This window comes from Apodemus sylvaticus, chromosome 3 (genome assembly GCF_947179515.1).
Source record: "Apodemus sylvaticus chromosome 3, mApoSyl1.1, whole genome shotgun sequence".
Classification (NCBI taxonomy): domain Eukaryota; kingdom Metazoa; phylum Chordata; class Mammalia; order Rodentia; family Muridae; genus Apodemus; species Apodemus sylvaticus.
The window spans coordinates 57,578,480-57,593,632 of NC_067474.1; positions in this window are offsets into that span (position 1 = coordinate 57,578,480).

Below are 15,153 nucleotides of genomic sequence, written 5' to 3' on the forward strand. Positions count from 1 at the left end.
CTTCTAGGGTCCTTCCCCATCCTCCTCCCTGGCCCCTTGCTTCCCTGCAGCCACAGCTGCTTGGCTCGAGGGCACTCAGTCGGCACTGTCGCCTTGGCAACCCAGAAGGGGGCTTCAATCTACTGTCTCCCCAGAGGAACTGGGCTGGCCCAGAGCCAGGAAGAGGCAGGGGGCAGGGGACCTGACTGGCCCTGAGCAGAGCATGTTGGGAAATAAACAGACTGTGTGCTGCCTGCCATGAGGGGGGTTGGGGGGGATGTCATGGGTGTGATTGTCCGTGTGTTGAGCAAGCAAATGGCTAAGGATACCAGCAACCTATTAAAGAAAGAGAAATGGGACAGAGAAAGAAGGCCTCTGGTGCAGCTTGGGGTAAGATTTGTAGGCTTGGGTTTAGTGGTTGAGCCTTGATGTTTGTTTCTAGGGCTGTCATAACAAATACCACAAGCTGGGTGCTTAAAACAACAGAAATGCATTGCCTAAGTCCCAAGGTCCAGAAGTCTAAAATCTCTGAAACCTGTAGTGGGATTCTCCTCTGCTTTTACCAGTTCCCCGTGGTGTGCTGGCCACCCTCCACATTCCCTTGCTTATGGCTATGTAACTGTAGTTACTACTCTGGAAATCTGTGGCAGGCTCCGTTTGATTCCACAAGGCTTTCTGCTAAGGATGTACCTCAGGTCCAGCCTACCTTGCTCCAGTAAGATGACACTATTTGTTTGTCTTCCTTTGGAAGTACATTTTAAAAAATTTATTTATGTTATGCATATGAGTACACCACCATTGCTCCCTTCAGACCCACCAGAAGAGGGCATTGGATCTCATTACAGATGGTTGTGAGCCACCACGTGGTGGCTGGGAATTGAACTCAGGACCTCTGGAAGAGTAGTCGGTGCTCCTAACTGCTAAGCCATCTCTCCGGCCCATTTTTGAGACAGGGTCGCTTCAAACTCACTTTGCAGCTGAGGCTGTCTTTGAACTCTTGATCTTCCTGCCTCCACCTCCTGATTGCTAGAATTACAGGCAAGTCCTACCAAGTTCAGCCTATTAGTATCATTTTTTTCTCCACTTATTCCCCCCCCCATACTTCTTCTTTTCTTTCTTTTCTTATTTTTGTATTATGAATTGAATCCAAGGTCCTAAGCCACAGCAAGCAAGTAACTGTACCAACTGAGCCTTATACCCTCCTCTGATTTTACCATATCTCATTACAACTTCATTGCCTGTGGTTTTAAACAAGATCACGTTCTGAGATGCTGGGCTTTGAAGTGAGACATGCTATAGCCCATAAATAACTTTCACTTGAGGAAACGGAGAGATGATCTTCCTGAAGATTGAAGTTCAATTCCGAACAGCCACACGGCAGCTTCTGACAACCTCACATAGGCATATATGCAGGCAGAACACCAATAAACACAAAATAAAAATAAATTACATAGAAAAGAAACTCCTGGGCGAGCATAAGGATAAGGATTTTGATGATTATTTATTTATTTACTTACTTACTTATCGAAACATGTCTCATATAACCCAGGCTAGCCCCGAGTTTGTAGTTTTCCTGCCACTTCCTCCCAAGTGCTAGGATTACAGGCATGCACCGTCACATCCACCTTTGACCTTATTTAGTATAGGAGAACAGGAACAGAAGTGTGTCAGACATGACTCGGTTTGTCATCAGATGCTTTGTAGGGCTTAGTGCCGGTGGAGAGAGCAATGTCTCCAGTGTGAACCCCTCTGCTGTCCTGCTAAGACAGAGCACAGCCATATAATGAATCATGGCAAACAAACAAACAAAAGACCCTAGCACAGATTTTGGGGTGACCCAAAAGTGAGACTGTCACTTACCAACTGTGTCAACCTCTTCCGTTGCCATGAGTGTCTTTTTTTTTTTTTTTTTTTTGTAGAGTTGTCAGGAGGAGGATTGTGTGTGTGTGTGTGTACATTTATGGAGAAGAAGGGGGAGGAGACAGACAGACAGACAATAAACAAAGAAATGGGAGCATAAGCACTCAGGAAGCAGAGGCAGGAGAATCAAGAGTTCCAGGCCAACCTGGACTGTCTAAGTTGTAAAACCGAAGTTCAACAGAAACTAACAAAATGCCTGACAGATAACTCAGTAAAGGGTTGTAATCACTAAGCTAACGCAAATGGCTCACTGGGCAAAGGAGGGCAGGAGAAGCCCTTGCCAGTGCAGCATGCCAGACTGCAAAGCCTGGGGCTCCCGCCCCTCCCCTCCCTCCCCTCCCCTCCTCTCCCCTCCTGGAACAGCCTTTGCCAGGCTTCCAAGCTCTTGCTCACCCAATCCCCTGTCTCTATATCATCGTCATGACAATCTCATGAGACAGGGAGGGCTGTCATTGTCTCCATTTTGCAGACGAGAAACTGAGACCCAGGTGGGTCCCATCGCGGCTCCCAACTTTCCTTCTGGGACCAGTGACAGACTTTCAGGTGGGACACTCCCAAGTGCAGCCCTTTATCAGATCCCTCCTACTAGAAAGCAGTTAATGCTATGTAGCTGCTAAGGAGGGTAAGAGGAGTTATGTATAATTGATGGGGGGAAAATAGCTCGGATATATTGTGGGCGAAAACAATTCCAATGGCAAATTTACTATTCCTAGTAAGCCTGTATTACTGTGTTTATTTAGCACATGTCTATTACGTGTGCATGAGATTGTCAGGAAAGGCTGTGTATGGTATGAAACCGTTAACTCAGAAACCGAGGGTGGATGGTGGCCCACGAACACTTTTATACCATTTTTTTTCAAAGCGTGTGTATTATTTTTATCATGAAAGCATTTGGTATTCAAGCAACATTATAGGCAGACCTTGAGTCTGCTCTGATTTTCTTCAAGGAAATCATTCATGAATATGTATAGATTACCTCTGGAAAGATATTTAAGAAGCTGACGGCAGTGCTTGCCTCTAGAGAGGAAGTCTGGGGGACTGTTGTTTGCAGGGAAGGACGGGAAAAAAATGGACTTCTCTCTGTATCCTCTTTTATAAGGTTTAATTTGTTTTCAACCAAGTGCATGCATTATAAATTCAAATAAGTTGAAAGAATATTATTAAAAGCTTCAGTGGTTTATAATTACCAGTGAATAATTTGTACTCCACCTTCTGAGTGATATTGCATGCCAGTTAGTATGCCTACTGTATTGGCTACTAACACAGAGCGCTTACGTCCAAGCACGGGGCTTCTCCGATCTGTGGCTTTTTACATTGTGTCCCCAGTGTGTCACTTCAAGGGACACACACACACCTCCACAAACCCACTGTTCCCTAGACCCAGCTTCCAGAAGGAACTTACCAACCTATCTTTAACTGGACCAAAAAAAAGGGGGGGGTCAAAAATTTATTTTTAATGATAACATTTTATCACTGTATCTATTTAGCACACATTCTGTGTTGTTTTACCATACTCTGCTGTTTTTTTCCTTGAAATATAACTTATTTGTTAAAACAAAAATGAGCATAACCTTGTCTCAAAAGAAGTGCACAAGGCAGCTGGAGAGATGGCTCAGTGTGTTAGAGCACTGATCGCTCTTCCAAAGGTCTGGAGTTTAAGTCCCAGCACCTACATGGTGGCTCACAACTATCCGCAAAGAGAACTGATGCCCTTTTTCTGGTGTGTCTGAAGACAGCTACAGTATACTCACATATAATAATAAATAATTTTTTTTTTTTTTTTTTTTTTGGTTTTCTCTGTGTAGCACTGGCTGTCCTGGAACTCACTCTGTAGACCAGGCTGGCCTCGAACTCAGAAATCCGCCTGCCTCTGCCTCCCAGAGTGCTGGGATTACAGGCGTGCGCCACCACCGCCTGGCTATAAATAAATCTTTAAAAAAAAGTGCACAATAATGAAATTTGACTCAATGAATTGTGTTATCATTGTTTTTATTTTTACATTTATTTGCTTGGGGTGTGTGTGTGTGTGTGTGTGTGTGTGTGTGTGTGCTTACATACACTCATGTGCCTCAGCACTTGTATGGAGGAGGTCAGGGGACAACCTTTGAAGGTTGGCTATCTCTCTGCCATGTGGGCCCAAGGTACTGAACGCAGGTTGTGAGCCTTGGCATCCAACCAGCTCTGTGTCCCTTGTTGCTGTTGTTGTTATGAGGCAAGGTGTCACTCTGTACAGTCCAGACTTGCCTGGAACCCATATGTATCTCAAACTTAAAGCAATCCTCCTGCCTCAGTCATTCAAGTGCTAAGAGTGTAGGAGTAAGCCACCTCTCCTGCTCTCAGTCCGGTGAATTTATATATTTGTCCTACTTGTGTAACAGACATCCAGATCAAAATACAGCTGTGCTGGATACAGTTCTCTCTGGATATAGTTCTTCCCTCGCCTCTCTGGGCCCCTACTCCTCTCTGAAGGTAGCTCTTATCTGATTCCTAGCACCAGAGATGGACAGTCACCACTTTGGGGTAACATACAAATGAGATACACAGTGTCCTTCTACTGTCTGTTTCCATAGCCTACCCATGTTGTGGGGTGTAGCATTGTCTGGTCTTTACCAGACTAGAAGTGCTGAGTCACAGGGTATACATATATGTAACTATAAGTGTTGGGGTTTTGTCTAAGCTCCACCCCACACCTACCTGGCAATAGCCAGGTATGCCCTGCCCCAGAGATCTGGCCCACTATAAGAGGGGCTACTTGCTCCTCCTCTTTCTCTTTGCTCTCTGCTCTCCCACACTCTCTCACCTCTCTGCCCCTGGGGCTCTCCCCCCCCCCACGTGGTCATGGCCGGCCTCCACTCTCTCTATTCTCTCTCTCTCTCTCTCTCTCTCTCTCTCTCTCTCTCTCTCTCCCCCTCTCTCTACCTCTCTCTCTCTACCACTAACTCCCATCCCCTATTCTGAATAAACTCTATTCTATACCATGTCTGGGGGTGTGTGTTCCCTCAGGGGCAGAGGTGCCCAGGCAAGGGCCCGCCTGGACACCTTCCCCCACGACGCCTAGCCATACTCACCTAACCCCCTATACTTCCCCCTTCTTAAGCCCCTTCATCATCCTGCTGCCGAAAGTCCTCCAATGGTGCTCAAAGTCCTTCAATAAGGATCTTGTCAGACAGCTGTCCACTGGTAAGAAAGGTCCACTTGTTTCCCAGCCACAAACCCTCCGTGTCATCGGTCCCTTTCCTTTCAGCCATTGTGGGGTTTGCTGACTCTGCTGTGACCTCTTAGTTCCATGGTGCCCATCTGCTCACTCCTCAGTTCTGAAAGCACCCGCCCCTGCCCCACCCCCATACCATAGTGCATGTGAATGCCTAACCACTCTTTCCACACTTTCCTTTCTGGGACAGAACCCTATCCTTCCCTGATCTCAACCCCTGATCAAATCCCAGCCTCTGCCTCAGGTTGAAACCTGTTTCCAGCAGAGACTAAGCCCTGATGTGAATCATGGACTGTCCTCTTAGCCCACCACACACTGAGTCCTAATCACAGCTACAGCGTGACCCAGCCCCCAATTCCAGCCACCCGGCAAGACTAAACTCCCCTCTCTTAGATGGTGATTTAAGTTGACCTAATCTGAAGTCCTTACAGAAGACACAAAAGGACCAAGCACACTGTCCAAAATTATTAGGAAATGTTAAATTGCAATAAAATGCACCATGAAGCCATCCCAAAAGTGTCTCCTTGATGTACTTCAGACGCTCATTGTGACTGAATCTTCCTAACTTAGAGAAAGAAACTAGGATCAACCCCACTCCGATATGTAATAAGGAACAGGCTGGGGGTGGAAGTGGGGGTGTGCATCTTAAGAAAGCCTGGAGCTGAGCTAGTCCTGCAGATGGTGACAGAAGGAGAGTAACCTTCCTCCCGTCCTCACAAGATGGCAGGTTTATTTTAATGGTGTTTTTAACAGTTTGAGAAATGGATTTAGAGAACCCAGAGGGAAGCCTCTGATTGGGGAGCCTTTGTCCATGATGTCTCTTTTATTAAAAAACAAAACAAAACAAAACCAAAAAATACAATGGTGTTTGACTCCTGGTGAGATTTGTTCCTTCATTAAATTCTGATTCTAGTAGTGTTTACACCCCCACCATCCTGCCCCCCCCCACCCCCTCTCCTGCAGTGGCTGCAGGGCAGGGATTCAGAGCCTTCTAAGAGGAAGAATGCTTTAGGTTGCTTGCTCTGTCACCTAATCAGCAGCAAGCTGAGAAAGTCATCTTCACTTTGCTGCACGTCCTTGAGAAGAAAAAAAAAAAAAAAAAACACGAGAAAACGTGCTTTCCTCTTTAACACTGAGAGGAGTGACCTGGTAAGTACCCTGTCCTCTTAAGGCTGGCTGAGGGAGCTAGGGACTAACAGGCCTTCATATACGGATGATTCTCTCTCTCTCTCTCTCTCTCTCTCTCTCTCTCTCTCTCCTTTTCCCTCCTCCTCCTCCTCTTCTTCTTCTCTCTCTCTCCCCTCCTCCTCTCACAGAGATGAATTTCTCTTCTCTCCTCTCACTGATTTGCCTATTAACATTTGTTTTGCATCTTTTACTTTTTTTTTTCTTTTCCAAGACAGGGTTTCTCTGTGTAGCCCTGGCTGTCCTGGAACTTACTCTGTAGACCAGGTTGGCCTCGAACTCAGAAATCTGCCTGCCTCTGCCTCCCAAGTGCTGGGATTACAGGCATGTGCCACAACCATCCACTGCCCAGCTTGGTTTTGCATCTTTATGTCCTCGTGTTTGGATACCAAATACTACTTTTGGCTCAAGAAAGCAGCGATCTTGTTTAAGTAGTCTAGAAATATTGGTGCATCCACTGAAAAGAACATGGGTTTCCCCTTTCTCTCCCTCTCCCCACCTCTCTCCTGTTTTTAATTACATTTATCTGGGAATGGGGTTGGCACTTGAGTACTAAGACATGCATGAGTTTCAGGAGTTGGTTCTCTTTCCATCATGATCAAACCTAACCATCAGGTGCGTAGTAGCAGTTATCTCTAACTGCTGAGCCATCTGCCAGTCTTGCCCTCCCTTCTTGTCTCGGGACAGGCCTGGGTTGACATCCTAGCTCTATCCTAGCAGCCTAGCGATGCCAAGTACAGACTCAGATGGAAGCCTGGTAACCTTTTGTTTCAATGAAATCACAATACCTGACAGAATCAATTAGGAGAAGAAAGACTTAGCCAGGCAGTGGTGGCGCACACCTTTAATCCCTGCACTTGGGAGGCAGAGGCAGGCAGATTTCTGAGTTCAGGGCCAGCCTGGTCTACAGAGTGAGTTCCAGGACAGCCTAGGCTATACAGAGAAACCCTGTCTTGAAAAAAACAAAAGAAAAAAAAAAAAAGGAGATAGACTGATTTTGGCTCACAAGCTCAGAGTGCTTCCGTCTGTTGTGACAGGGGAAAGTATGGTGGGACAGCTCAGGCGTCTGTGGCTGACTGGCTGATGCTGTTCACATCGCAGAGTCTAAGGTGTGAGTCTCCAGGTGGCTACCGTTTTCAAAAGTCTTCCCCTAATGACCTACTTCTGCCAGCAAAGCCCCACCTCCTAAAACAGTGTCACCAGCTGAAGAATACGTATTCAAAACATGAGCCTGTGGGATTTTCACTTCAGATTCTATAACAGTGTTACTCATGCTGAAAATAACTCCTGACTGCTCAGGTGCCCCGGGACAGGAGGGGAGAGGTGTTCAAAGCAATCGTGGCTTTAGGCGTCCCTGACTGGAGTGACTCTAATTTGTTCCTTTTTTGGTTTATAGTACTAAATGTTGAACCCAGGGCCTTGAGGTTGCTAAGCAACTGTGAAGGCTAATCCTGGTTATCTGGAGTCATCTAAAACTCAAGCTTCTGGGCAGGCATGTGAGGGATTTCCTTGATTGGAGCGTTTGAGGTGGGAAGACCCACTCTATATCTGCGTTGCAGCTTCTGGCCGCAGCTCATCAAAAGACGTGAAACAAAGACACTTTCACGGGGCTTTTGTTTTTGTTTTTGTTTTTAGCTTGCTCTCAGTCTCACTGGTGTGTGTCCATATTGCCCTGCAGCTGGCATTAGAACTTATTTTCTATTCCAACGTAGATTTAAGACTGGCTGAGACATTTGGCCTTGTGGATTGAACAACTACCAGATTCTTGGCTTTCCTTCCAAAGATGACAGCCATTTTGGACTAGCTGGACCTCAGCCTGTGAGCCACTCTAGCATTAGCCCTTTTAGTATATATTCATTGTCAGCTCTGTTCCTTTAGAGAACCCTGACTAACTCTGAGTGTTCTGCCACTGACCCCCATTCTTGGCTCTAAGGGATTCACAGAACACGGTTCATCTGCTTTGAGCCTCCCAAAAGGTATGACCAAACACAAGACGCGAAATTTTAATTCCTGTTTGGGACAGGGAATCTCCAAATTAAGATTATTGCCACACCTGCTGATGATACCTGCCTGCCCACTCACAGTCGATTGGGAACTTCAAGAGGCCCAGTCACTGGATCACTACAAGAGTGTCCCAAAGCCCAACCTACAGGTGATGACTCCTTGATATAGTGCTTGTCATCTTAGACCCTTCTGAATTAATATGATAGCCGAGGCTGAGGATATTTGAGTGGGGTTGAAGGTCTAGTTCAATCTAAAGACAAGGTAAAGCCGGACGGTGGTGGCTCACCCTGTAATCCCAGCACTCTGGGAGGCAGAGGCAGGCAGATTTCTGAGTTCAAGGCCAGCCTGGTCTACAGAGTGAGCAAGGACAGCCAGGAATATACAGAGACACCCTGTCTCAAAAAAAATCAAAGGGGGAAAAAGATCCTTTGTGCCACCCAAAATGGGCATGGTGGCACAAGGTATAATCCTAGCACTCTGGGAGTAGGCTCTGGAGAAGAGAAGGTTGACCTGGCATGGTGGTGTTGGTTTTTTCCAGACAGGGTTTCTCTGTGTAGCCCTGGCTGTCCTGGAACTCACTCTGTAGACCCTGTTAGCCTCAAACTCAGAAATCCACCTGCCTCTGCCTCCCAGAGTGCTGGGATTAAAGGTGTGAGCCACCGCCACCTGGCTGGTGGTGCCCATCTTTAATCTCAGCACTTGGGAAGCAGAGGCAGGAAGATCTTTGTGAATTTGAGGCCATTTTGGTTTACATAGTGAGTTCCAGGACAGCCAGGGCTATATAGAGTGACCCTGACTCAAAAAGAACAAAAAGAAACAAGAGGAGGAGAAGGAGGAAGAGGAAGAAAACTATGGCAAGAAAAGAATTCAAGGCTATGTAGTAAATCTAAGGCTAGCTTGAGCTACTGACCCTGTCTCCGACCCCCCCCCCAAAGTCCATGTCTTGACCTGTGGTTATATAGAATGATAGATTTTTTGTAAGATAGCTAAAGGCAACTTCACCAGGTAGCGGTGCGCACCTTTAATTCTAGCACTTGGGAGGCAGAGGCAGGAGGATTTCTGAGTTCGAGGCCAGCCTGGTCTACAGAGTGAGTTCCAGGACAGCCAGGGCTACACAGAGAACCCCTGTCTCGAAAAACCAAAAATAAAAAATAAAAATAAAAAATAAAGGCAACCTCATGCTGGCAATTCATACACACAATGAAAATGGATAAGATATTTAATTGAAATCTGAGGTCTTGAACTATATCCCACACTTTTACAAAAAGTTCATACTGGCCTGCAGAGTAGAGTGTGCGAGCCTACTCCTGCCAGTATAGCCAATGTGGTGGGTTGAATGAGATGCCCCCGTATCTCACGCATCAGAATACTTGGTCTCGAGTTGGTGGTTGGGATGGTTTAAGAGGCTTGCCCTTGCCAGTGGAAGCAAGCCACGAGGAGTGGGCTTTGAGATTTTAAAAGCCATGCGCCGTTTCTAGCAGACTTTCTTTACTTCCTGTCTGCATTCGGGGACTTGAACTCTTCAGCTGCTGCTCCAGTTTGCTGCCTCTGCTCTGCCATTGTGGGCTCCTATTTTCTTGGAGCCCTAAGCCAAATAAATCCTTTCTGTTATTAATTGCCTTGGCTATGGTGCTTTAGTGCACCAGCGGGAAAGCAAGACAGCCAACTAGCGCTAGGAATGCCCTGTGTCTACTGCCTAAGTGTTGTCATTAGAGGCAGTCCCCCGCGCCTGCTCAGGGGATCTGAACTCATCCTCACCCTGTACAGTAAGCAACTTCATCCACTGAGCCTCTACCCGGCTCCAATACAAAGTTGTTTTTGTTTTGTTTTGTTTTGTTTTTGTTTTTGTTTTTTTGCTTTTTTCCGAGACAGGGTTTCTCTGTGTATTCCTAGCTGTCCTGGAACTCACTCTGTAGATGGGGCTGGCCTCAAACTCAGAAATCTGCCTGCTTCTGCCTCCCAAGTGCCGGGATTAAAGGCATGTGCCACCACTGCCTAGCTGTTTGTTTTTTCAAGACAGGGTTTCTCTGTGTAGCCCCGGCTGTCCTGGAACTCACTCTGTTGACCAGGCTGGCCTCAAACTCATAAATCTGCTTGCCTCTGCTCCCAAGTGCTGGGATTAAAGGCATGAGTCACCACTGGCCGGCCAATACAAAGTTTAAATGCAGGAAATCATGCCCAGCAATGCATGCTGGGAGTCTCAAGAAGTCCAAACAGGAAGATAGGAAGACCTAGGTCAGCCAGTGCAGCATAACAAGACCCTATAAGCAGAGTAACTGAATAAAGTAGCCTGTAGAGTCTCGTTTTAATCATCTTAGAGCCCAAAGAGCATCTAGGATTAAGTTTTGCTCTCATTAGAATGCTCATCCTAGACCAAAACAAATTTTCTAAAGGTTTTGATTTTACACTTAACTTTTAATTATCTGTGTGTCTGTCTGTGGATTTGTGCAAACAAGACTGCAGTGTCTTTGGAGTCCAGAAGATTCTCCAGGAGCTGGAGTTACAGGTGACTTGTCAAACATCTGACATAAGTGCCAGGAACTGAACTTGTGCCTTCTGTTAGAGCATCGAGTATTCTTACCCACTGAACTGCTTCTCCAGCCCCCAAAACAGCTTTCCTTACACCTAAGAACAGACTGGAACAGACTGGGACATAGCTCTGTGGACAGAAGCACAGAGCAAACACACATTCACACACTTAGACATGGTGGCAGGAGAGTCAAATGTTCAAGTTCATGCTTAGTTACGTGGGGAAACTGAGGATAATCTGGACTACACAAGACCCTGTCTCAGAAAAAAAAAGGGGGGTGGGAGAAAGAAAGGAAGAAAGAAAGAAAGAAAGAAAGAAAGAAAGAAAGAAAGAAAGAAAGAAAGAAAGAAAGAAAGAAGGAAGGAAGGAAGGAAGGAAGGAAGGAAGGAAGGAAGGAAGGAAAGAAAGGAAGGAAGGAAGAAGGAAGGAAGGAAGGAAGGAAGGAAGGAAGGAAAGAAAGAAAGAAAGAAAGAAAGAAAGAAAGAAAGAAAGAAAGAAAGAAAGAAAGACAGTGATAACGCCAGGCCTTGTGGTGCATGTACCTGTAATCCCAGAACTTTGGATGTGAAAGCATGAGGATTGCTGTGCTTTTGTCAGTGTGAGGCAAACCTGGGCTATGATAGCCAGACCATGACTTAATAAATAAGTGAGCAAATCAGTAAGTGGAGAAACTCATGAGTCATCTCTTACAGGAGATGGTTGGAAAGATAGAGGCTATTTTCCTGAAAAAGCAACCATATATGACCAAGAACAGATCATGAGAGGAGTCCCTACACAGTTGGAATTTGGAGAAAAAGGCAGATGGGATCTGGGTTGGAGAGTGCCTGGCATGTACTGAAAAAAAAAAAAAAAATCCTAAATGGCTCAAGATGACTCCATGTGGAACAATGGCGGCTGAGTGGAAATTTTGGGAAGTAGCACATGAAGAAAATCACAAAGTATCAGAGACCTATGGCTTTCCTAACATCAGGACCTGTATGTTTTTTAATTCCCTGGCAAGAACAGAATTCAAGTTCAAGTCTTCTCCTTGGCTATATAGTAAGTGTGAGCCAGCCTGAGCTTGAGAACTAGAACCTGTCTCTCTGTGTCTTTTCTGGGCCACTAGAAAAGACACAGAGAGACAGGTTCTAGTTCTCAAAGAGCAGTGTTAATATCACTACGCAGAAAAGCAATGGCTGGGAGGAAGAGATGGCTCAGTGGGTTGAGAGCACTGACTGCTCTTCCAAAGGTCTTGAGATCAATTCCCAGCAACTACATGGTGGCTCACAATCAACATCTAAACAGTCTCTCTCTCTCTCTCTCTCTCTCTCTCTCTCTCTCTCTCTCTCTCTCTCTCTCTCTGTGTGTGTGTGTGTGTGTGTGTGTATCACATCCCCCTGGAGTTGGAGCTACAGGCAGTTGTGTCATTGGATATAGGTTCTGGGGACTGACCCTGGGTCTTCTGAAAAAGCTCCATGCCTGGCTTCTTAAATGCAGGTACAGGGGGTTAGAACTCAGGCTCTCATGCTTATATAGCAAGCTCTATGACCTACAGTGCTATCATCGTCCTGCCACAATGGCTGAAGTTTTAGTTACCATTCTAACAGTGAAATTCTTTCCCACTAATGACCCAAGGACCTTGGGTTTCTAGTAACTCTGGTGTCCCCACATCATTACGTCAACTCTTGGTTTACCATATCTGACCCACACTCCCCCCACACACATACACTTTTCTTTTTGAGACAGGATTTCTCTGTATAGCCCTGGCTGTCCTGGAACTCGCTCTGTAGACCAGGCTGGCCTCGAACTAACAGATATGTGCCTGCCTCTGCATCCTGAGTGCTGGGATTAAACGTGTGTGCCACAACCTCTCAGCCATGCTCCCCCTTTTTATGGGGTTCTGGAAATCAAACCAAGGCTTTCTGTGTAATAGGCAAATGGTTTATCACTGCACCACACTCGAAGCCACCTCTAGACTTTTTTTTTTTAATTTATTTATTATTATATGTAAGTACATTGTAGTTGTCTTCAGACACTCCAGAAGAGGGCATCAGATCTCATTATGGATGGTTGTGAGCCAACATGTGGGTGCTGGGACTTGAACTCAGGACCTTTGGAAGAGCAGTTAGTGCTCTTAACTACTGAGCCATCTCTCCAGCCCCCTAGACAATATTCAACTTTATTTTTGTTATTTATTTTTTGAAACCAATCCAACTATGATACACTACGAGAAATGTTATTTGTTATTAAAAAAAGTTAATTATGTAAAATGAGACTTGGGATTTTTGTTGCAAATACCTGGAGAGTTCTGGTTATCTCCTGGGTGAGGTCATCTGCATGCAACTTCCCCCAGTCATGTTAGAAGGAACCAGTCTCTCTGGAGTTCTTTGGTTCTCCTACAGAAGTTTGTTTATTCTGCCAGGATTAACACTTATCACACTGAGTTTGTGCCAGGTCTCTCACCCACGTTTTTAATTCCCCAGCGCACTGTTTACAGCATGGGCGTGGTTAATGCCAAGAAAGTGTTGAAAGAGGAAGGCGGGTATGTTGCTGTCCGCGGTCCTGAACTTTCAATGACGTAGATGTTTTCGTATCACATCTCTACCAACCTCACTAAAGAATTCTGAGCAGGCAAGGGAAAGGTAAACATGTGGGTAAAGAATGAGGGCTCAGAGAGAGACAGAGAGATGCTGCCAGAGAACAGCTATTGAGAGGAGACCAGGGAAGAAAAACGAATGAAAAATGTTTCTCAATAAAAGAGGAGGAGGGGCTGGAGAGATGGCTCAGCTGTTAAGAGCACTGATTGCTCTTCCGAAGGTCCTGAGTTCAAATCCCAGCAACCACATGGTGGCTCACAACCATCTGTAATGAGATCTGACTCCTTCTTCTGGAGTGTGTGAAGACAGCTACAATGTACTTACATAAATAAATCTTTTTTTTAAAAAATGGTATGAGAATCAAGGAAGACAGACACTAGCCAGGTGTAGTAGTAGTCCATGTCTGTAATTCCAGCAATCTGGAGATGGAAGCAGGAGTTTGCAAATTCAAAGTCATTCTTACCTACATTGTGAAATTGGGGCCAGACTGGTCTATAGGGAACTGTCTTGGGGGGTGGGGGAGAAAGAAGGAAGGGGGAAGAGGAGAAGGAGAAAGGAGAAGGAGAAGGCAAAGAGGAGGGAGAGAAGAAGGGGTGGGGAGGAGAGGGAAGGTGGAGAAGAGTGAAGGGGAGGAAGAGAAACTGGTTCACAACGCCCCCACCCTCTTGAGGTTCTACAGGCAGACAATGGTTTTAGGGGAGAGAAAGATAGTTTCTTCAGTGATATAGCCACTGTCAAGTTGTCCATGCTCCTTCCTGTAGGTAACCCTAATTAACCTTATTGGTACGTACAGACAGACGCACACACAGAGAGACATACACACACACAAACGCACAGAGACACATAAACACACACACAAAGCATATCCAAAAGACAGGAGACTATATGGGTAGAAGGAGAAACATGAACTCTTTATAACGAAGCAAATTATTATGTATGAGTAGTATATAGCAACAAAAACTAAATAATAATAGTAAATATGTGAAGCCAAGTCCTCAGAAGAAAAGAACAACTAGGTTAAAGATTTAGCGAGGCTGACTGATTGGAACTTTGTGACACTGAATTAATGACCAAAACAAGGATCTGATCCCCCATGTTCTCAGTGTGGTTGACATGATCCTTAGTATGATTGGGGAGAAGGTTTATTGTAGATGAGGGAGAATTCAGCCAGAGGCATGGGGAAGGGGCCAGCCTGACCATGGCCCGCAGACTGGACGAGACTGTGAGGGGAGGAGGAGAGAGTAAGAGAAGAGGATGTGGGACGTCAGGAGCAAGCCAAGAGAGCAGGAGGCCAAGTGACCGAATGTCCAAAGTAGTCAGACCGCCAGCTTCCGCCCACTGAAGAGCCAAGAATGTCGTCAGACAGCACCCGAATTCTCCTGCAGCGATTCCCCGTGTTGCTGTTCCCTGACCACCTGATCTTTTCCCCAACGTGATGTTATTATAATGTACATATTTATTTTGTCTGCATATGTGTTTCTCTATGTGGCCCTATATGTGGAGGCCAGAGGACCTGGAGATCAAATTCAATTTGTCAGGGTTGGCAGTAAGTGCCTTTGCCCACTGAGCCACCTCACCAGCCCTCCACTGTTGTGTTTTAAAAATGCCCTGACATGGGCTGGAGAGATGGCTCAGCGGTTAAGAGCACTGACTGCTCTTCTGAAGGTCCTGATTTCAAATCCCAGCAACCACATGGTGGCTCACAACCATCTGTAACCATATGACAGCATACTCATATACATTAAATG